This window comes from Corvus hawaiiensis, chromosome W (genome assembly GCF_020740725.1).
Source record: "Corvus hawaiiensis isolate bCorHaw1 chromosome W, bCorHaw1.pri.cur, whole genome shotgun sequence".
Lineage (NCBI taxonomy): Eukaryota > Metazoa > Chordata > Aves > Passeriformes > Corvidae > Corvus > Corvus hawaiiensis.
In genome coordinates this window covers 2828052-2850140 of record NC_063254.1, presented here as the reverse complement: position 1 = coordinate 2850140, position 22089 = coordinate 2828052, and the positions used below count along the sequence as shown (strand labels likewise).

Genomic DNA, 22089 nt, shown 5'->3' with positions numbered 1-22089 from the left:
CATGGTTTCCCTCACAAAACCATACCTTTGCCAATTGTTTCCCCAAAAATCCCTTTCCAATGCCGAGTGGGGGATGAAAAGCGGGGGGGAAAGAAATTAAACCCTCTCCTGCCTCAGTTTCCCCACAAAGCATGCTCAGAGAGTTCTGTCTCCCTTCTGTCAGCCTTAAGATGTTCCACAGAATCTGTTTGGACATTTAAAGACTCAGGAGGGTAGCTTGTTTTGTTTTGAAACTGTCCTTGTTGTTTTCAATGTTAAGTTTTACATCTTTTGTTAAAAATAAATGGGTGAAATGTCAGGGTCTCCCCCCCCTGCCATGTAGCCCTGGGAGAGGGGCCCTGAGGGGAGGCACGGGGTTTCCCTAGCCCCTGGTCAGCCTCGTTCCCGATTGGTTGGTTTGTGTTTCCCTGCGCGGGCAAGGACCCTGGGTCCAGACTGTGAGAGTTCCTCGGCAGAGCTCTGGCCATGCGGCTGGAGAAATAAACATCTCTGAAACATCTACCAAGAATCCGTCCATATATATATATTTCTTTTCCACGGGACTCCTGGTTTGATATATGCGTGTTACAGTAATCCCCACTGTAACAGTCAAGACCCTTTTTCGACTTTCCTTTCTTGCCCACCCCAGGCGTCCTGCCATGTTTTACTCCCCGAAGTTGTACTCACCGGTGAGATTTGCTGAGACCCTTCTCAACTTTCCCTTACTGCCCCCTCTGGGCATTCATGTCCAGTGGTCCTTTCCTGTGGACTCATCACGGAGTTCCCTGGTCTGCCTCTCATCTGTCTCCTGGACAGTCTCAGGTACCCAATCAATCACCCAGTGCCAGCCAGCGCTGAAGGAAGCTGGTCACTGAAAATAGGTGAGGCACGCCTCAAGCTCCTCTTGCTGCATGCCAGACCCAGATGGTGGAAAGATCCCGGACGAGCTCCCAATTGTCAGAAAAATCCACCAATGCCAGAGGTTTATGTCCAAAAAGGAGGCAGAGGAGTCCTGTTACTTTATTCGAATAAAGGGAGAGAGTCTACTGGGGTACACGCCTGCGGGTTTTCTCTCTTAAAGTTTCAGAGGGCACAGCCTCCCTTTTATCCTAACTCCTGGCCGCATGTTGCCCTCTTCCTTTCCCCATTGGCTGAGGTACTAGGAAGGTACAGCCTTCCTGAACTGCCTACCCCATATCCCCCCCTTGAACCTACTGTTTTACCCCAAAGTTCAGAAGTTCAGGCTTGTGCAGACCCACCTGTCTCTTCCAGGAGCCGAGCTGTCTGGGCCCGGTAAGGAACCTGCTGCCCAAAGTTAGTAGAGGCATTAAGACCCATTTCAAAGATGTTAACACCCATCAAATTGTCTGTAAAGACATTAGCACACATCTTTCCTCTCATTAGCACAGCTGCTGAGTTTGACTCTCAATCTTTTCCTTGTATACTTGTTTACTTCTCCCGGGCCTGAGATGACTGAAGAATGGGTTTCCCTTTATCTAATCTCAGCAGTTTGACTTTCAGTCCAAAGTTCCAGTCAAGCATTCTTTAGGGAAGGGTGGGCTTCGATAGCTCCTTTATACAGTTTTGTTATAATGAGCAAAACTTTATACCTATGTTTGAGGCATGAACTATTTCAGTCTCTGACAGTTGATAAGCGGCCAAAACTGCATGAACACAGAAAATCTAACTACGAGTAAACCACTTGACGCTATTAATATGTGCAGTAATCAAGGTCCTTTGAGCTCTCCCTCCATACCAGCTGGCTGCGCAGCAGTGATCTTCCCTCGAGTAGGGACACCTCTCAAGGTTACTCCTCGAGGCTGAGAGATCCCTTACCTGACAGCAGGCATCGATGGGTGGCTAAGCGACATAAGCATAAGTTTACGCGATAATCTCTGTATACCTGTCTTGGTTTGAAAGACAGGTATCTACCAAGGAAGGCAGGAGTCTCCCTTGAAATGAAAAAGAAAATGCAACCCCCTTCCCTCTGAATTATTATAATTTCGAAATTGAGGGGCTTTCAGGCAAAGGTATGAAGAATAGGAATAACAGTTCTTTACTATTATATATATGTATAACAAGGCAAACAAACAACAATAACTATGGCAGTAACAGCAAACAGAACCACAAACCCAGTCCCAGCCTTCTCGGCTGTCAGGCCCTTTCCCCTTGGGTGCAGTTCCGCTCGCAGCTGGCAGGGGCGCTGGCGGCTCCTGGTGAGCAGGGCAGGTGTGATGGTTCCCCCGCAGCTACAGGGAGCGCTCCGGAGCAAGCTCGGGGAGCATGCGGCAATGACGGCTTGGGGTCCTGAGGAGGGATGGAACAAAGGCTTCACAAACCCCCTGGGCAGCCGATCCCGGTGTCCGGCCAGACCCTCGGGAAAAGCAGGCTGGAACAGCAGGGACAAGCACAAATCCCGGATGGCAGACAAGATGCATTGAACTCCAGATCTGCGGTGGGGACCCTGGGAGGTCTCGGCAGGCAGGACATGCAGGCGCTACAGAGTAGCGAAGGCTCGAACGCAGCAGCAGGGGCAGGGAAAGGCGGGTTTGGGAATCCTGGGGTTTCTCTGGTAGAAAGAAGGCAGCTGAAAGCAGAAAGCCTGCAGTGCTGACGAGATGGAAGCAGCCTCTCTCTCTGTCTGAACTCGGAGCACCAACCGCCCACACACCCAGGTGAAAGCGAGTAGCCCGTTGGACCACACCCTCAGTGGCTAGGTCCTTTGTCCTCCCCAAATACCCAGCAATTTGTCGCCCCCAGCAACATATATGGGGAAAATTCTTCAAGAGGGGGAAAAAAAACCAGAAGGGGAACTCCCAAAACCCCCAACAATACCATACTGAAATTAAGTGTAGCAAATAGCTATTGACTGACAATCCATCTGTAATTATTAAAAATTTTATGTACATAAATTTACTGATTAGAGCTCAGTAAACTAACTACTAGATCAGATCTGTCCGATTGATCTCTGATTCTTCTCCTGTGACACCTGGACAGTATACAAAGCATCTGTGATGGGTTGACCTTGGCTGTATGCCAGATGTCCACCAATCCACTCTGACTCCCACTTCTCAGCTGGACAGGGGAGAGAAAAAAAGATGAAAAACATCTCTCAAGTGTAGAAAAGGCAGTTTACTAAGGCAAAAGAGAAAGTTTGCATGCCAACAAGCAAAGAGGAAAAAGAAAATAATTCTATCCCCTGATTCCCATCAGCAAGAGCTTTATGGCCACTTTCCGGGAAGCAGGGCTTCAGCATGTGTAGCAGTTGCTCCAAAAAGGCAAACGCTATAAATAACGAATGTGCCTCCTTCCTCCTCCTTTATTATGTAGCTTTTATAGCTGAGCTGACATCATATGCTACGAAATACCCCTCTGGCCATTTTGGGTCAGCTGGCCTAGTTGTGTTGCCTCCCAAGATCTTGCCCACCCCCAGCCTACTGATGGGGGGCAGAATGCTGGAGAGACAGCACCAATGCTGTGCCAACACTGCTCAGCAGTGACCAAAACACTGGGGTGTTACCAACACCTTTCTAGCTACCAATGCAAAGCATGGCACGGTGAGGGCTGCTATGGGGAAAATGAACTCCATCTCAGCCACACCCAGTACAATCTCCACCCCTTACTTCATACCATTTGCATCATACTCAGATCCCACAGAATTATGTGTATATATCTATCTATATCTCTATATATCTTCTAACTATTCCATTGTATTTATTTGTCATTACTGAAATCCCTTCTTACAAACACAACCTAAACTTCATGCTTAAACCATCTTTATAGGCAACACATAGATGCATGCATTTTCATTAACTACTGTCCCCCATCCTTTCACTGATAGATATTATTTTCCCATTTCATGGGCTTCCTCCGCTCCTACAGATATTCAAAAAGAGGCTGCTGTTGGGAAATGGTTAGAGGATCAGGGACATGGATCATTGATAGAATTATGGGATCAATAAAAGAACTGTACAAGCAATAGGCTTGCAAGCAAAGGTTAGTGTGAGAAACTCTCTCCATGAGAAAATCCCTGTGTGAGAAACAGGCCTGAGAAATAAAAAGGGAGTTTTGAAGAGAAGCAGCTGTGCAGATAAGATGTACTGACCAGGAGAGAAGGGAGGGTGAACTCTGAATTCTTTTAATCATAACATAACTGTAGAAGCTTGCCAATGTAGTCCAATTATGTAGAAGCAGAAATGCGCTTGGATAAGTTTTAAGCCACTTAAGAGTTAACAAGCTGGTATACTATATAAGTGCCTCTGGATTGCTAATAAACGGAGCTTGCTTTTATCAACCATATTGGCTGGACTGCAATTTCTTCCTCCCCCCGCCGGAGTCCACGGATCTTTTTCCAACAGGCTGCAACTTGGGCTCCATTCCATCAAGATGGGTGCTCAGGACAGGACAAGCAGCACACTTGATCGTTAGGTCCCAACACCGGCCCTGCCTGGGTCATCGTTGCACTCTCCTCGCAAAAATTGACTCTTCATTGGTTCATGTCACTCCTGCTACTTTACTTCCTGCAACAGACAATTTACACACAGATTATTTTTCACCCAAGATTAAATCTCCTTGAGGCACACACCAGGTATCCCCATCCTTCTGTATTACCCACCAAGTACACCTAGGTCTTTGAGCAAAGACAATCCCACAAATGGGTTTGCCTTTTCCCATGGGAGGAGAAATCCACACAGACCTCCCCAGCCACTTCCCAGTGTGTAGTAAAGGGACCTTATCTCCTCCCACAGTATGTAGTGGTTTTGTTTGGGCAGGACCAGTGTGGTCAGGAGATCCTCTGGTGTTAACCCAACAAGTGGCTTCTGCTAAATTTGCATCCCAATGCTTCCATGCCGCATTGCCTAACCCTCTTGACATAGTCTTCAGCAGTCCACCATACCTCTCGACCTTTCCAGAGGCTTGTGGATAATAGGGGATGTGATATATCCACTCAGCGCATGTTTCTTTGCCTAAGAGTTTATGAGGTTATTTCAAAAACAAGCCTCATTGATTCCATTCTTTCTGGGGTACCATGTCGCCACAAAATGTGTCTCTCAAGACCTAAGATGGTGTTTTGAGCAATAGCATGGTTTAAAGTATTAATGGTATTGAACAGCTTACATAAGGATGAACAAGGAACATGGGAGCCTGCATTCTGAAACAATCCACATCAGTCCTAGGTAGGGAGTGAGAGAGGTATTCCCTCATCGTCCCCAGAAAATAGCTCCCCCAGCACAACAAAGCCATTAATGTCACAGCAAAGCACAGAGCCATTGTTTGTATTAACATGTTCCCAAACTCAACAAAACAGAGATAAACGGTGCACCTGACAAACTCCATGTCCCGCACAGGAGCTTGCTACTCAATACCTCCTATTACTCTACCATGCAAGATATATAACTGCTGTTGTCTTGGCCCATGTTGGGTGCCAAAAATGACTGTGGTGGGTTGACTATGTCTGGATGCCAGGAGCCCACAGAGCTGCTCTATCACTCCCTCTTCTCAGCTGGACAAGGGAGAGAAAATAAGATTAAAAACAACTCGGAGGTTGAGATGAGGCTGATGCCTTAGGTTTTAACCTTTTTATTTTTCAAATTCTGTACTGCTTGGTGTGTGACTCTGAAGTTTCTTGCCGCCTGTTAATTTCTGCTCTCTCATGGTAGGTAGACATAACAAAGCCTCTCCGGCCCTACTTTCCAAGGACACCAAGACTGTCTGAGGCCAAAAGTATAAACCAAAGAGCCGCTAAGGGGGGGGCAAGCTGAGGGGAAAACTGAAGCTTTAATTGGAGAATTAACCCTGCTATGCAAATGAACCAAACCTATAAAAGAGTGAAGAACTTGTGACCTGGGGTCCATCTTGGGGTCCATTTTGAGAATAGCTTCAGGCTCCCCAGGGTGTACCTTTGAAGGCCTTTCAAATAAATACCTCTTTTAATCCTTTACTCCTGTCCAGTCTCTGTTTCTAGGAGGCCTCTCAAGGCATCAAGGCAGTTTACTAAAACAAAAGCGAAAGTTTGCGTGCAAACTAGTAGAGGGAAAAACCTCCCATATTTATCATCTAGTTACGATCAGGAAGTGCTGCATGGCCACTTCCCGGGAAGCAGGGCTTTAGCGTGCATAAGAGTTGCGCCAAGAGGCAAACACTGTAAATAAGAAATGCCCCCGCTTCCTCCTCCTTTTCTTAGCTTTTATATCTGACCTGATGTCATATGGTATGGAATAATATCTGGCTAATTTGGGTCAGCTGTCCTGGTTGTGTCTCCTCCCAAGATCTTGCCCACCCACAGCCTAATGAAGCTGGGGCTGAATGTGGGAGAGACAGTGCTGATGCTGTGCCAGAACTGCTCAGCAGTAGCTAAAACACTGGGGTGTTATCAACACCTTTCTAGCAACCAATGCAAAGCACGGCACTGTGAGAGCTCCTGTGTGGAAAGGAACTCCATCTCAGCCACACCCAATGCAGCACCATTGGTGCCTGATTCTCAGCTTTGGGTGTCCTTTGCTGCTGAAATTCCACTTATAGAAGATGGATTGGTAGCTGCCCTTCAGTCAAATCAACATTCAGTCATAACAGTTCCAAAAAAAAAGGTCGGGAACGACATCACCAGCCTTAATTATTGTCCTTTTACTGTTCACATCTTCAAGGCATTGCCTTCCCTAAAGCCCCGTCTTAATCAAGTTTAGCCAGACAAACCCTACATCTCCTCCATGACCTTTTATAGCTGGTCCTGGGTTTCCAGCGCGCACACACACAGCACCCAACAGGCTCTGCAAATTTTCATCCCTTTGCATGCAAGAGTTCCAGTTCTTTGCCGATTGTATTACCAAGGGAGAAAAAAAGGACACTAGATCTTTTTTCTCAGAACAACATCGTATTGCTCAGAAAGAAGGCTTTTTCCATTTAAACTTCCCCCCTCTCAAAGTGACTGGAATCCCAGATATGACCAGACTTTCCTAGCTCCAAAATTTCCTGTTCCTAAAATCTCTAAACCACCAACCCCCTTTTACATAGAAGAATACACCTTTTAGGCTTTATGATGCCAGATCTTGGCCAGCTGCCAGGGGGCCACCCAGCTGTTCTCTCACCACCCTTCCTCAACAAGACAGGAGGAGAAAATAAGATCAAAAAGTTCCTTCAGGACATAGCCACCTGCCAGATCTAAGGGCAGCAGGGAAGTACCTGCCCCGGACAGAATTTAGCACTTTCTTAAATATGCTTACACAGGGGTGCCACCAGCTTTGCTGAGTTGCTTAGCTTTGGCTCTTGGGGATTTCAGTGCCTAGCTGTCAGGAACTAGCTGTGTCCTTCACAGGGCAGACCCTGGCCTCTTCTCACAGAGGTCACCCCTGCAGGCTGCACCTGGAGTGCTGTGTCCAGTTCTGGTCCCCAGAATTAAAAAAAAAGAGGCAGACAGACTGGAGAGGGTCCCAAGGAGGGCAATGAAGATTATCAAAAGGCTGGAGAATATGAGGAAATCCTGAAGGAGCTGGGTCATTTCTCCCTTGGAAAAGAGAAGGCTCAAGAAAAATGACATCACAGAATTCTGGCTCTCAAAAGGCAGCTACAAAGAGGACAGAGGCCCTCTTTTCACAAGTAGCCACATGGAGACTCAACGGGAGGGTATTCCTTATTCATTTTATTCTTTCCTCCCTTTTCCCCCTCCAGCCTCAACATGGATAATTTTGGTGTTGATTTTGGTTTAAATTTTAGTTTGCTTTTTCTCTGTGTGGTTTAACTATTTAGTAGTAGTAAAATGAACCTTGCAAATGAACTTTGTTGAGCTTTCACTTTTATATCAAACCTGCTTTGGCCAATACCTTTGCCAGTGATTCTTTAAGCAAACTAAAACACCCATTTGTACTAGTTGGTGTAGTCAGCACGATGGCAAGCAATAGCACTGACTATTTACAGAAGCATGGAATAAGCCCAAGTCCTAAGTTCTCAGACAAATGGGCTTGGCACGATCGTAAAGCTAAAAGCAGCTATGGGCTGAATGAAGGCTAGCAATGACAAAGGAATTGGTTGCAAAATGTTAGGCACCTGCATAGGCTCAGGGGGAACCTCCTCACAGTATTCCAGTACTTAAAGGGAGGGTACAAAGAGGACAGAAGCTCTCTCTTCACAAGGAGCCACATGGAGAAGACAAGGGACAATAGGCATAAATTGCACCAGTCCCCATTGCTGGAGGTTTTCAAGATGTGATTGGACAGGGTGCTAGATAATCTCATCTAGGCTCCCTTTCCCATAAAAAGGCTGGACCAGATAATCTTTCAAGGTCCCTTCACACCTGGGCTGGTCTAGGATCCTACAATTCTTCAGTGGATCTCGGTTTCATAATGCTTGGCTCTCTTCAGTTTGGAGCAAAGTATCAAAAACCTTGCCTGCAAGGCAAGACAAAATTCCACCAGGCACCACAGACTTCTAAAGCCTATAGCAATCACCCATTCTCTCAGAATGTATGGGCAATACCTAGCTTCTCCAAAATCCCCCTGCCCCCTCGAAGTGGGAACGTCTTCTAGATACCTTAGGGAGTTTACAGAGACAGAACCATAGAATGTACCTACCTTAATCATTCAGTAAGCAAACACTGCACCAGAGCACTTTCCATCTACTTCAGGGAAATCATTTCTATCTCCTCCCCCAGGATGACTAAATAAAGGTGAAGTCTGTGGGTTACCTACACGCCCGCGTCACCAAACTTCACCCAATTGTTTGGGGATCTTGAAGAAATGAAGATGCCTTTCACTGGGCACCTCAGGTTGTCTCAGTAACATAGGGTTCAAGGGCAATGAAGGACTGCCTGGCTTTCCCATGCCCATCTCCCTTTTTTAATAGCTGTTAAAGCAAGCTGAAGTTTGCTGTCTCACTGCAATGGAGATTTGGTTTCGGTCTAGCTTGGGATGGAGGTAACTTTCCCCATCGCAGCCACAAAGTGCTCTGCTTTGCAGTTGAAAATAGAAGGGTGTTGATAAAAATCAATGCTTCAGCTACTGTGGAGCACTGCTTCCACAGCATGGAGGCTGTCGCTCCAACCATCCCCACCCACACAGTCCAGTAAGCTGGGGGTGGGCAAGAGGTTGGGAGGGGACAGAGCCAGGATGGCTGACCCAAATTGACAAAAGAGAGATTCCACTGTGCTATGGAAGCACCACAGCTGCCAGTCAGACCCATTGCTTTCTCCTACCATATCCCTCCTCACCAGAAAATGGATATCACAAGTCTTATGACACAGCCATTGATAAAGCACTGCAACAGGAGGTGGATGCTTCCAACACATTGCACCATGCTGAAAAACCACTTGGATGACATGCCTGTAGCCTCACATACAGTATATTCTAGAGTTGTAGCCGCAGCCTACACGGACTTTCTGTACGTTGACATACCTCTGCCAAAGAGCTAAGACTCTGCTTCCTACAAGATGCATGAGACTGCTAAGCGCTTCCAGCACCACGCTTCAAATGAACAGGAAAATCACTATCTATGGAATGCTCTTAACAGGCTGAAATATTGCACATACTTGCAGTCCAGGGAGACACCGTTTGATCTTGCAGAACTACTTCCCCTCAGTAAGACGCGCAAGACGGAGATGATATCCCCATGACAAATCTTTATTGTGCAACTGCTGCTCAAGGCTTTTATTATCTTCCACAGACACACGGCACAAAAAATTACACACCGAAAGCTGCTAGATTGACAGGCAACAGATGAAATCCATTCAGTGGCAATTTGTACACGTGCAGCAACTCTTGCAATGCCAAAATCTTAGCCAGGTGGCCAGCCCAACTGACGGCCACTCAGAATAGGTAGATGTATATGATAGACAGACTGCCCACCCTCGGGCCCTTCATCCACAACCATCCGGAATCCATTGGTCAGGCCCAGGTGAGCAACACACATCTCGCCAACAATCATTACATGCCCAAGAAGCTGGAGAAGGAAGTACAAACTCATAAATAAGTAAAATAAAAAAAAAAAAAGAACACACAAAGAGGGGAGAGGGCAGGAAGGGAATGAACGAGAGCAGAGAACCACCCAGAGAAAGCAGCTAGGAAATTCCTAGCAATTCAACTAGCAACTGATGCTTTCCACGCAAAGCTACAAAGACCAATTATGCACAGTATAGTGGCAAAAGAGAGCTAGGCAATTTTTTTTAAGATAGATGGCAACAATCAAAAAAACAGCCACTGAAGCTGAATTTGTCTCTGGGTTAAAGCCCCCATTGTGTATTCAGGCAACATAAGCAATCCTGGTGGAAAATAAACTTTAGGCTGCCTTTTGCATGGGTTTACAAAGTCTTTGAACTTAACTTTCATAGCTAAAAGAAAAGCATCCAGCACCTCTCAACCAGCTTTGCCCTTCCCTGCCCCTGACCTGCCAATAACCCCAAGCCCTCTTCCCTGCATTAGAAATACAACTACTCGTACACTAAACCATGACAATAGGCACCTGACTGCACTCCAAAACAACACTGCATTTTGCACCAGAAGTACATACCCAGGGATGAGCACTGCTTTTTATCACTGTTTTTAGTCAAAAAGCTCAACTCCATTACAAGCTAGAGGCAAAAGATTATAGCACCACAAAACCCAAAGTAGCCTACTGTGCCCTATCGAGAAGGAAAGGGGGGATGGGAAAGAGTCTAGTAAATGAGAAACTATCTACAGGTACAGTTTAGCATACAGAAAGCTCACACAGTACTTACAGATTCACCAGAACCTTCTGCTTCAGACAACCCAATAATTGGCTCCTTAGGCATGACTAGGAAAAGTGTCCCAGATTGCAGTGAAAGATCACGGAACGCACGGCACTGGAGGAAGAGCAAACAGTTAAAACATAACCGGCTTCAGAGAAAGGTAATAGCTTATGCAAATCAACCTGCCCCACTGAACTCCTACAGAAGCAGATTACCAGATACCCAAAACACAAGCCCGAACATTGATTTTTCTTGCATGATAGTAATGCTTTCTATATCCAAAATACAACATATTTCCAGAGCCCCCTCCAGAATTGGTATTCGTCATGCAAGACGATGGGAGCAAGGAGATGGGCCACTATTTGCTATTAACAACCTTCAGTATGTTTTAGTTTGGGCTGATTTGTTTCCTCAGCAGTTCTTCTATTGGATGTGGTCCACACAGAGGCAGGAGACAAATGGCTTGACTGAATCAGCAAAGAGGTTAGTGAAGTGGAAGAGCAGTAGCCATTCACTTTCCACGGTACAGGGAGCTCAAGCATTGAACAAACATATAATCACAGGAAGCCTGCAAGTGCATAGGACCAGTCTGTCTTCTACATTGCACGCAAACACTACCTTCCAAAGCAGAAGGCATCCTTAACTGTTAACCTTCAGCATTTTAATAACTAAATCATACGGGATATTACCTTAAAGTTAACATCGCATAGGCAACGGCTGCATTGTTTTCCCCCCGGTCTAAGCAGCTCACTCTCGTTCCCAGCACCAGCACCTGTAACCCTCGCAAGCATGCTGTTATCACGGTCCCAGTTCCCCACAGAAAGAAGATCTGGAAAGCTTCTGAAGCCTACAGGATGACCCCTTTCTAACTTTTTTTTTTTTTTTTTTTTAAAGAAAAACTAGAGAAAGCCGTAATTCCTTGCCCTAATAATCCAGTTTGGGGGTTCAGAACCACAGCCTAGCACAGCGAAGCTGCGAAACCTCTTCGATGCTATTACGAAACACATTGAGACCAAGTTACCGTCGGAGGCCCTTCTCTACGCGCGCACACGACACGGTGGGGGTGGCATCCGAGGCGAGTCCGGACAATACCAGCAACCCAGTACGCGCCGCGGCAGCCGAAGGGGTGGGGGTGCGGCACCGAACAAGCTTAGGGGATGATGCAGTAGAGAGCGCCACAACCCAAAGAGGCCCCGTCCGTCCCTCCACCCACCCGCAGCAGCAGCGCCGCCACCCGCCGTACCACGCGCCCGGGCACCGCGCACCGGGTGTCCTCGGCTCAGACGCCCGCGAGCGCGGGAGAGGGAGGGGGGAAGGGAAGAGGAACCGCGCACAGAGCAAAGCCGCGGCTACCTCCTCGTCCTCGTCGCTGACGATACCAGGGAAACACCTCGCCGATGATCTTTCCGAAGACAGTAGTGGCGCCAGCAGAGCGAGAGACCAGCAGCCCAATACTCTCGTCAGCCAAGGACAACGCCCGTGTCCGCCCCGACACTTCCTCCACTAAGCCAGGCCCTCCGCGACGCCCATTGGGCCGACGGATCGTCGCCCGCGTCTCGATTTGCTGTCTCGCCTGTCGTTTTCGCGTTCCCCGCCCCCTTGGCGGGTCCGCGCTCGTCGACCTGGTGCCCGCGGGGCGCGGAGGGATCTGCCCCGTGTAGTGCTGCGACCTTGAGGGCGGGATACGAGGTCGCAGAAGAGGCTGTAGTAGTTACGAGTACTATTTCTTGTTATTTGTTACCGCATCAAGTCCACCCCAAAGGTGCCTGTGCCTTTTTGGTGCTGCTCCCTCCAGTCAAATGACTGCTTTGGCCAGGGCAGGGCAGGCCTGGCCTTAACTTCTCAGGACATTTTGAAAAACCAACTGAAGTTGCTCTACATTGTTCCCTGAAATCCCACTTCCATTGTAGACATTTCTAAGCTGCACGTCTCCCGGAAGGAAATTAAATACAAAGCGTGCCTTCGGCGCTGCTGGCCTGAGGGCTCAAGATAGTAGGATTTGCGTTAAGCTGGATAGGAGACTTTTAGAAAAAGAGGCAGTGCCCCCAAAGCTGCCCAAGGGTGGTATGTGGTGCTTTGCACTCTTAGGGACAGTGACCACTTTGAATGGCCCACACAACTGTCTTGTAACATATATAAACCCTGCTTTCCTCTATATTGGGCTAAGGATATCCTTGGTCGCCTTTGCGGCAAGGGCACATTGTCCTATTTTGCAAAGCTGCTTTCCAGCTGATGGGCCTCCAGCATGTACTGGTGCATAGGATTGTGCCTCCCCTAGTGCAGGACTCGTCTATCCACTGGTTCCTCAGGTGGTTGTGAACCATATAGTTTCCTATGATGGGCGGGACTTAGCTCCCCAAGTTCCTGCCTTGCGGTTCAGGGTCTCAAGAGGTGTGAGAATGGTGCCAGGGAAAACGAAAGAAAATAAATCGCCGAGTACTAGCACAGTTCAGTGCTCGCTGCACGAGCTCTGGCGTGCCCTCGATCAGAGAGAGTCCAGCTGCGTTACTTCTGTGCGTCGCTGAAGCGACTTTGGCATCAGTATAGGCGCTGCTGGCTGAGCTAGCTAGCTGGCTTCTTTGCAGAGGAAACACAGAAGGAGCCAATGATATCGGCTCACGTTAGTTCAGAGGTAAAGGAAGAGAGAGGCTGTTCTGGTCTGACTTCTAACAGGTTTATTGTCAGAAGTTTAGCAACCAGAACATGGCAATGATCTTAACCTGGGATCCTGCTGAGAGGCTTTCCCCTCAGTTTTATAGGGGAGTTGAAAACTGCGGGGAAAGGGGAAAGCAACCAATGAGTTACAAGCCAGGGGGAGGATACAATTCAACAAGAACCAATGGGGGAAACCGAGAGGTGGGAGTTATAACAAAGAACCCATGAACAACCGAGTAACCGAGAAATTTCCCGAACAGGGGGAGGCAGCTTGGACCCGGGCGTCGCCCAGGGGGGTGTGGCTTAAGCTTCTGAGCTGCCCCTCGACCCACTCTCTGAGTCTGTGTCTTGGGGAAACTCGATCCAGGGGAGGGGCTGGGATTGATTGTCATCTCACTGCCCCAGCCCCGCAGTGGGCTGGGTCACAGCAACATCTCCTCTCTTTTTATTATATTGAAATGAGGGAGAAGACTTAAGGGATTTCAAAACCAAACCCTTAAAAATGGGAAGGGCTAGTAAAATTAACAACACTATAAACAAAACCCATACAATGTCTTTGATAATGGAAGGAATCCAGCTGCTGGAACTCCCAGTGAACAGGAGGAGCTGCAGCAGCTGGGACAGCAGCAGGTAGGAGGTCATCACGTAGTCAAGGGTGGTAACTTTAGGAAAAGTGTAACACAAATATAATTAACACAAATACAATTAACTTAAATAACAATGGCTCCCTTGGGCTCCCCCTCTTTTAAAAAAAATGAGGGGTCATTTTGGGAAGGGAGACACATTTAAGAAGACTGGGAAGGGGAGGGTTTGTTTTTCAGGCCTGGAGGAGGAGGAGTCTTTTTCTTAAGTGGTTTGGTTTTTCTTCTTTTCCAGGCTGTGGCAGCTTCTTTCCTTTGCTTGGCATCTGCAGGTGGTCTCAAAAAGGGTTTTATCCACTTCTCAGGGATCCATTTTGGACCCTCTGGGGTGGGAACACACCCGTAGCCTCTACCCTGGGTGACTAGGGGGTACGGGCCACGTATTTGTAAAGTGTCAGGGTCTTTTATTAGGACCTCAGGTCTCTCAGTCTATGTTTGGCAGAGTTTGTGAAGTGTCTCATGATGGGAGGGTCAGGTTCCTCATAGGAACAGTTTAAAAAGTTCAAAATGAACAACGCTTTGGACAGTCTTATGATGGGGGCAGCAATCTCATTGCCACCTTTTTGTTGCTCTAACAGTCTTTTTAATGTTTGATGTTTCCTTTCCATGATACCTTGGCCTGTGGGCGAGTGAGGGATACCAGTGATGTGATCTGCACCCCACTCACTCATGAATCTTTTTAATTCTGCAGAGGTGTATGCTGGGCCATTGTCAGTTTTTATTTTATTTGGTATACCCAACTATTACCGCCGGCCTGGTTCCTATGGTATATCACCGTGTCCCGCAGCCATAGGGAGGAGGAGGAGAGAAGATCCAGCAGGCAGGAATTGTGCAGCAAGATTGATTGATTTAATTATTTTACAAACTCTTTTATAGACTTTTTACTTCATAGTCTAATTGGACAAAGGACCAGCCACCCCTTGGGGGTGATTGGCCAAAATCCTAAAACATCCATTGTCAAAATATTTTCTACCATACCATAAACAAGACTTTCCAAGGTTGCAGGTGGCTTGGTTGTTTACATAACTCTGCTACCTCTTCTGTGAGAGAGAAAAATCTCTCACGGACTTAGAAAATAGCAAGAAAATCCTTGCTAGCAGCATTTTTGTATCTACAATTCCCCCTTTTTGTTTTATAAGATAACAACTCTACTATTAATCCTAAATAGAAATCTACATCAGTTATTAATTCTAAATATGTCCTTAAGGCTTTAACTATCTGACTCCATAACAAGAAATTTAAAGTTCAGTCTCTGCTTGTGGAAGGACCATCCCAGTCTCTGCTTGTAGAAGGACCATCTGCCTGATGGTTGACATCTTGGTCATCATCAGAAGAGTCATTAGGCTGATGATCTACATTCTGGTCGCCATTTGGATGGTTGGCGTTCTGGTCATCATTTGGAGGTGGCCTGTTCTGCCTCTGGTGCCGTAGGTCAGGGCAAACGCATTTTGAAGGTAGCCACCATACCTCAGTATCTGTGGAAACGCAAGCATACCCATGACCCCAAACGATAAGCTCATGAGGGCCGTCCCACTGGTTAGTGAGTAAATTCCGTACCCAGACTTTTGCCCGGGGCAGTTGTGTGTCGCCTGCAGACTGCAATGATAGAAAATGATTCAGAATAACAGGATTATTTGAATTTTGTGATACTGTAAAGTGATTAATTGTATACAAAGCTTTTGCTAGTCGGCTCTGTGGGGTTTCTCCATGCATTCACCTTTTCTGTTTGTCCAAAACATGCTTCAAGGTACCATGAGCGCGTTCGACAATGGCTTGGCCAATAGGAGAATGTGGGATACCAAAGGTATGGTCTACACCCCATAGGTGTAAAAACTGCTGCGTCTTCTCCGAGGCGTAGGCAGGACCATCATCGGTTTTCACAGAAGCTGGCACGCCCAGGACTGACAAAGCCAATTTCCAATGGGCAATGACATCACGGCCCTTCTCTCCAGTGTGAGCAGTAGCTCACATAGCCGAGGAGAAAGTGTCAATAGACACGTGCACATATTTCAGCTGACCAAATTCAGGGATGTGAGTTACATCCGTTTGTCAAAACTGCAAGGCTTTTAGCCCTCTGGGGTTTACCCCTGCTGGCAAAGGCGCAGCGAGTCCGTGACAGTCAGCACAAGCACTGACAATGTCGCGCGCCTCGGTTGGCGTTAAATGAAACTGCTTCTGCAGGGTATGTGCACTTTGATGGAAGAAACCGTGCGATGCCTTGGCTTGTACAATTTTGTCAGGCTGAGGCCCTACCCACGCAGGGTTGGCCAGCATGTCAGCCCTGGCATTGCCTTCTGTTATGAAACCCTGGTAAACTGGTGTGGCTTCAAATGTGCAGAATGTAATACGGATGCACTCGAGCCTGAATTGCAGACCACAAGGTTTGCAACAGCGAAAACAGAGCCGCATTGTTCACCTCCTTCAGAAGTGAACAATCTAAGCGTTGGGTGATATCTGCTACATAAGCAGAGTCAGTAACCAAATTCAAAGGTTCCTGTGAGAATCGCTGAAAAGCCATGGTAATAGCCCTTAATTCAACTAACTGAGCAGAGCCTGACTCGGATTGGTGTGTTAATCAACCACCGCAAAGGCAGTGTAGGATACTGTGCGCCCTTACACACAGTGACCCCTGCTAAAAATTTGTCCCAATCCGTACGCCCCAAGCTGCCAACACATCCCATCCCCAAAGGTTACGGGAAGTGGTAGCAACATAAGGCCTAATTGTAGCTGTGTGCCCCTCTGAATCCTTCACACCCACAGACTGTTCGCTTAAATAGCTCTGTGTGGTTCCTCCTACTCCTGCGATGGCCGATCCCACCGGGGCTAAAGGCCATGAGGGAGGCCATGCAGAGAAGGAGATGATAGTTACATCAGCACCCATATCAATCAAACCTCGAAGCTGAATCCGGGGAGGTTGGGCGTTCGGCAGGACCAGGGTACATGTCATCTGTGGCCTTTGGTCAGAAATGTCCGCAGTCCAGAAGGCCTGCGGAAGTCCCGTAGATCCACTGCCGTTATCTTTGTGAGTTTGTTGTTCTATCCTGGGGACACAAGACTTAAAGGGCACTAATTTAGCAAGGCAGGTCTTTTCAGGAATAGTTACAGGGGGTTTTTGCGTGGAGACCATAGCACAAATCTGACCTTTAAAGTCAGCATCAATAACTCCTGAGTGCACAAAGATTCCTTGATGGGCAACGTCAGGTTTTCCCACCAGCATCGCACTGGATCCCTGGGCTAAGGGTCCATATGCATCCAAGGGCACCTCATAAATACCGCTAGAGTCTAAGACGACTGCGGCTGCGGTGTGGACGTCAAACCCGTCTGATCCCTGGGTGCCGTCTGATCCCTGGGTGCCGTCTCTAGGGTGGCTGGGTAGGCCTGTGTCCGTACCTGTGCCACTCTCTGGGGGAGCGACTGCATCGGAGAGAAATTCCCCCTCCTTGCACCCCGGCGGAAGTTTCCCTACAACGGCCGACCATCGGCATGGGTCTAGGATCTACAATAGTCCAAGCAATGCCCTGGCCTGCCACATGTCTTGCACTGGGGGATTGGTGTGTTCTCTTTTTGTCTCGGCTTAGGCCTCTTCCGTTTCTTCACCTGTTTTGGTTGCTTTGGTTCACGACCAGAAGATGTGTGAACAGGCTGCAGGAACGCAGCCAAAGCAGGCCTTTTCTGGTTCCCAGATCCCACCTTAGCGCAGGCTTCGACCATGTCTGTTACCTCAGGATCCCCTGGTAAGGCATCTATGATTTTTCGGCACTCCTCGTTTGCGTTACCTCTCACTAACTGCCTTAACAACAACTGTCTTAACTTGTCATCCTCAACCTGCTTCTCGAGAGAAGCAGCGACTTTCTCTACAAAAGAGAGGAATGACTCTGATTTCCCTTGAACTATTTCAGTATATCGCTTTCTGGGCGCAGACAACTCTATGGTTTTCAACAGGGCAGCCATGCCAACCTTCTGAGCTTGCTGCAGGACGCTAGAGGACAAGTTACCCTGTAGACTGGGATCAGAGAAGGGACCAGTCCCCATCAAAGCATCCATTCCTGCTGTCTGTCTCGGATCAGCAGCAGGGAGCTGCATATTCCCTAATGCAGCCTTGCCGGCCAGCTTTCTCCAGGTTTTCTCAAAAACTGTAAATTGTACAGGTTGAAATAGAATTTGACCTAAGTGTCTGATATCAAATGGATCAAGCAAATCTGTATTTATCACCCTTATTATTTGCATAACCCCAGCAGAACCTCGCCCATATTGTGCCACCTTGAATTGCAGATCCTGTGCAACTTTCCAAGCAATTACCTCATGCTTGTCATGCACCCCTGAATCTGGGACAGCCTTATACACTGGGAAAGCTTGGATCTCCCCTTTTGGGGAGTCACTACCATCCTGAACTTCTGGCACAGCCTGTGGATGGAGTGTAACAGCTCCCCGGTTACCCCCAGAATCCTCAGATCTATTTGGCATTCCAAGGGTTTCTAATAACCTCCAGTCACCCTCCTCCAACGCTTGCATCTTAACTGACTCTAAGAATCTATTGTAATGGGTCGGACGCACTGTTACCATGCTGTCCGGGAAGGTCCAGGGGCGAGACCGGCGCAGCCTTTTTCTTCGCCGCGCGGCTACAGCCGCCTGACGACCTGGGGCCAGAACCTCATCTGCCTCACTGCCCAACGATGAATCATCAGGCAAAGGATACTCAGAGACGCTGGGAGTGAACAGAAATGGACGGGGAGGGGCAGATTGGCTAAGTTCGCTAGAGGCAGAACAGACAGCACAGATTGCAGTTAGCTGCTGTGCAGTTTGAACAGCAGTTTCTTTACGGGAGGCCGTCTCGACCAGTCCCGACCGAACCGGTACTGGAACTGCTGCTGCCGTCTCTGGGGCTACGGCCGCGCTCGGCGCCACGCTTGTTTCTTGCACCGCGGCTGCGTTCGGCGCGGTCGCCGCTTCCACTGCTGTTTCTCGCTCCCCGGCCACGCTCGGCGCCGCCATCTCTGGCCGCGTCTCCGCAGCCGCCGCTGCTTCCGGGTTTTCCTGTGGCAGCACTGCTTCTGGTTTCGCTGCTGGCCGCACCGCTTCCTGGCTCGGAGCCGCATCTCCCGCGGCCGGCGCGGGCGGTGCTGGCGGCGCGGGCGGCGCAGGTGGCGCGGGCGGCACGGGCTCAGGCATCCGCTGCTCTAGCAGGCTGAGCAGGTGCTCCATCCTTCAGAATCGGTTCAGTAACTCTGTCAGCAAAGGCAGGTGCTGTATTAAAAGGTCGATGGCTCGGTTCTGCAACTGTGCAGAACAGTCCAGCGCCAAGGAGGGCAGCGGACCATAGCCAGGCAGTCTCGGGGCAGGCACGCCCGGCGCTACACCGGCTAAGAAGTTAGATCCAGGTGCATACGCAACCGAGCTAGGAGCCACTCTGGGGGTCCAGTTGGCTAAGCCGCTGATCTGCGGCCCTGGATAAGCTGTGGCCGCCACCCAGCCGAACGGCAAGGCAGGCTGTGCGCCATGTCGCTGCCTCGACCCCCCCGCCTCTGCCGGCGCGGGGTCCCTGGGGGCTGCGGAGTCCTGCGATTGTGCAGGGTGAGCCGGCACAGGCTCTGCCTGTGGAGCCGGGGGGGTTTTTCCGAATCCACCATCATTTGCCCCGGAAGCCCAGTCAGCGGGGCCCCCCTCGGACATTCCTTCGTCACTCATCACCAAATTGGCGATCCAGCTCTGCTATCACAGTCAAGGTCCGTCAGCAGAAAAAATAACGACCGCCAGGTTTTGTATAATTCTAACGCTGCTGGGTCCCCAGTCGGGAGCTCGTGTCGGACAGCACAGCCGAATTCCTGCCATAAGGCAAAGTCCAGGGCAGTATCTCTGTCCATGGAAATCCCTTTTAAAGTAGCCCAGTCTAATAATTCCCGAACTGAGTTTTCAGGAATGGAGGTATGCATTATACACAAAACACCTTTCCAGACCAGTACGACAGCATCGTTCTGTGAGCCGCTGTTCGCCATTTCTCAGTTCTGTCGGACCTCCCAGTCCCGGGGGGGAAGGGGAACAGCGTACCTCTAGAGGAATTTGGCTTGGCTCGCAGCATGCAGGACACGTCAGAGAGTGCAGATCACGTAGAGCAGCACCAAATATTACCGCAGGCCTGGTTCCTACAGTATATCACCGTGTCCCGCAGCCATAGGGAGGAGGAGGAGAGAAGATCCAGCAGGCAGGAATTGTGCAGCAAGATTGATTTCTTTAATTATTTTACAAACTCTTTTATAGACTTTTTTCTTCATAGTCTAATTGGACAAAGGACCAGCCACCCCTTGGGGGTGATTGGCCAAAATCCTAAAACATCCATTGTCAAAATATTTTCTACTATACCATAAACAAGACTTTACAAGGTTGCAGGTGGCTTGGTTGTTTACATTCCCTGCTACCTCTTCTGTTAGAGAGAAAAATCTCTCACGGACTTAGAAAATAACAAGAAAATCCTCACTAGCAGCATTTTTGTATCTACAATTCCCCCTTTTTGTTTTATAAGATAACAACTCTACTATTAATCCTAAATAGAAATTTACATCAGTTATTAATTCTAAATATGTCCTTAAGGCTTTAACTATCTGACTCCATAACAAGAAATTTAAAGTTCAGTCTCTGCTTGTGGAAGGACCATCCCAGTCTCTGCTTGTAGAAGGACCATCTGCCTGATGGTTGACATCTTGGTCATCATCAGAAGAGTCATTAGGCTGATGATCTACATTCTGGTCGCCATTTGGATGGTTGGCGTTCTGGTCATCATTTGGAGGTGGCCTGTTCTGCCTCTGGTGCCGTAGGTCAGGGCAAACGCATTTTGCAGGTAGCCACCATACCTCAGTATCTGTGGAAACGCAAGCATACCCACGACCCCAAATGATAAGCTCATGCGGGCCTTCCCACTGGTTAGTGAGTAAATTCCGTACCCAGACTTTTGCCCGGGGCAGTTGTGTCTCGCCTGAAGACTACAATGAGAGAAAATGATTCAGAATAACAGGATTATTTTAATTTTGTGGTACTGTAAAGTGATTAATTGTATACAAAGCTTTTGCTAGTCAGCTTCAGTAACCAAATTCAAAGGTTCCTGTGAGAATCATTGGAAAGCCATGATAACAGCCCTTAATTCAACTAACTGAGCAGAGCCTGACTCGGATTGGTGTGTTAATGAACCACCACAAAGGCAGTGTAGGATACTGTGCGCCCTCATGCACAGTGACCCCTGCTAGAAATTTTTCCCAGTCCGTAGCCCCCAAGCTGCCAACACATCCCGTCCCCAAAGGTTAAGGGAAGTGGTAGAAACATAAGGCTTAATTGTAGCTGGGTGCCCCTCTGAGTCCTTCACCACCACAGGCCGTTCGCTTAAATAGCTCTGTGTGGTTCCTCCTACTCCTGCGATGGCTGATCCCACCGGGGCTAAAGGCCATGAGGGAGGCCACGGAGAGAAGGAGATGATAGTTACATCAGCACCCGTATCAATCAAACCTCGAAGCCAAGTCCGAGGCGGACAGGTGTTCAGCAGGATCAGGGTACATGTCATCTGTGGCCTTTGGTCAGAGATGTCTGCAGTCCAGAAGGCCTGCGGAAGTCCCGTAGATCCACTGCCGTTATCTTTGTGAGTTTGTTGTTCTATCCTGGGGGGACAAGACTTAAAAGGCACTAATTTAGCAAGGCAGGTCTTTTCAGGAATAGTTACAGGGGGTTTTTGCGTAGAGACCATAGCATGAATCTGACCTTTAAAGTCAGCATCAATAACTCCTGAGTGAACTAAGATTCCTTGATGGGCAACGTCAGGTTTTCCCACCAGCATTGCACTGGATCCCTGGGCTAAGGGTCCATATGCATCCAAGGGAACCTTATAAATACCGCTAGAGTCTAAGACGACTGCGGCTGCGGTGTGGACGTCAAACCCGTCTGATCCGTGGGTGCCGTCTCTAGGGTGGCTGGGTAGGCCTGTGTCTGTACCTGTGCCACTCTCTGGGGGAGCGACTGCATTGGAGAGCAATTCCCCCTCCTTTCACCCAGGCAGAAGTTTCCCGACAAAGTCCGACCATCGGCATGAGTCAGGGATCTACAATAGTCCGAGCAATGCCCTGGCCTGCCACACCTCTTGCA

The 22089-nt window shown here is 48.5% G+C and overlaps 1 long non-coding RNA gene across 1 annotated transcript; it reads right to left on the bottom strand.

Annotated features, from left to right (window-relative positions):
* Positions 1 to 2142: 2142 nt before the first annotated feature.
* LOC125319338 lies at positions 2143 to 10764 on the bottom strand. Its single transcript, XR_007200667.1, has 3 exons — positions 10682 to 10764; positions 4085 to 4499; positions 2143 to 3054 (listed from the first exon to the last, which is right to left on the bottom strand). It is a non-coding gene; the product is annotated as an uncharacterized LOC125319338 (long non-coding RNA).
* Positions 10765 to 22089: the final 11325 nt, after the last annotated feature.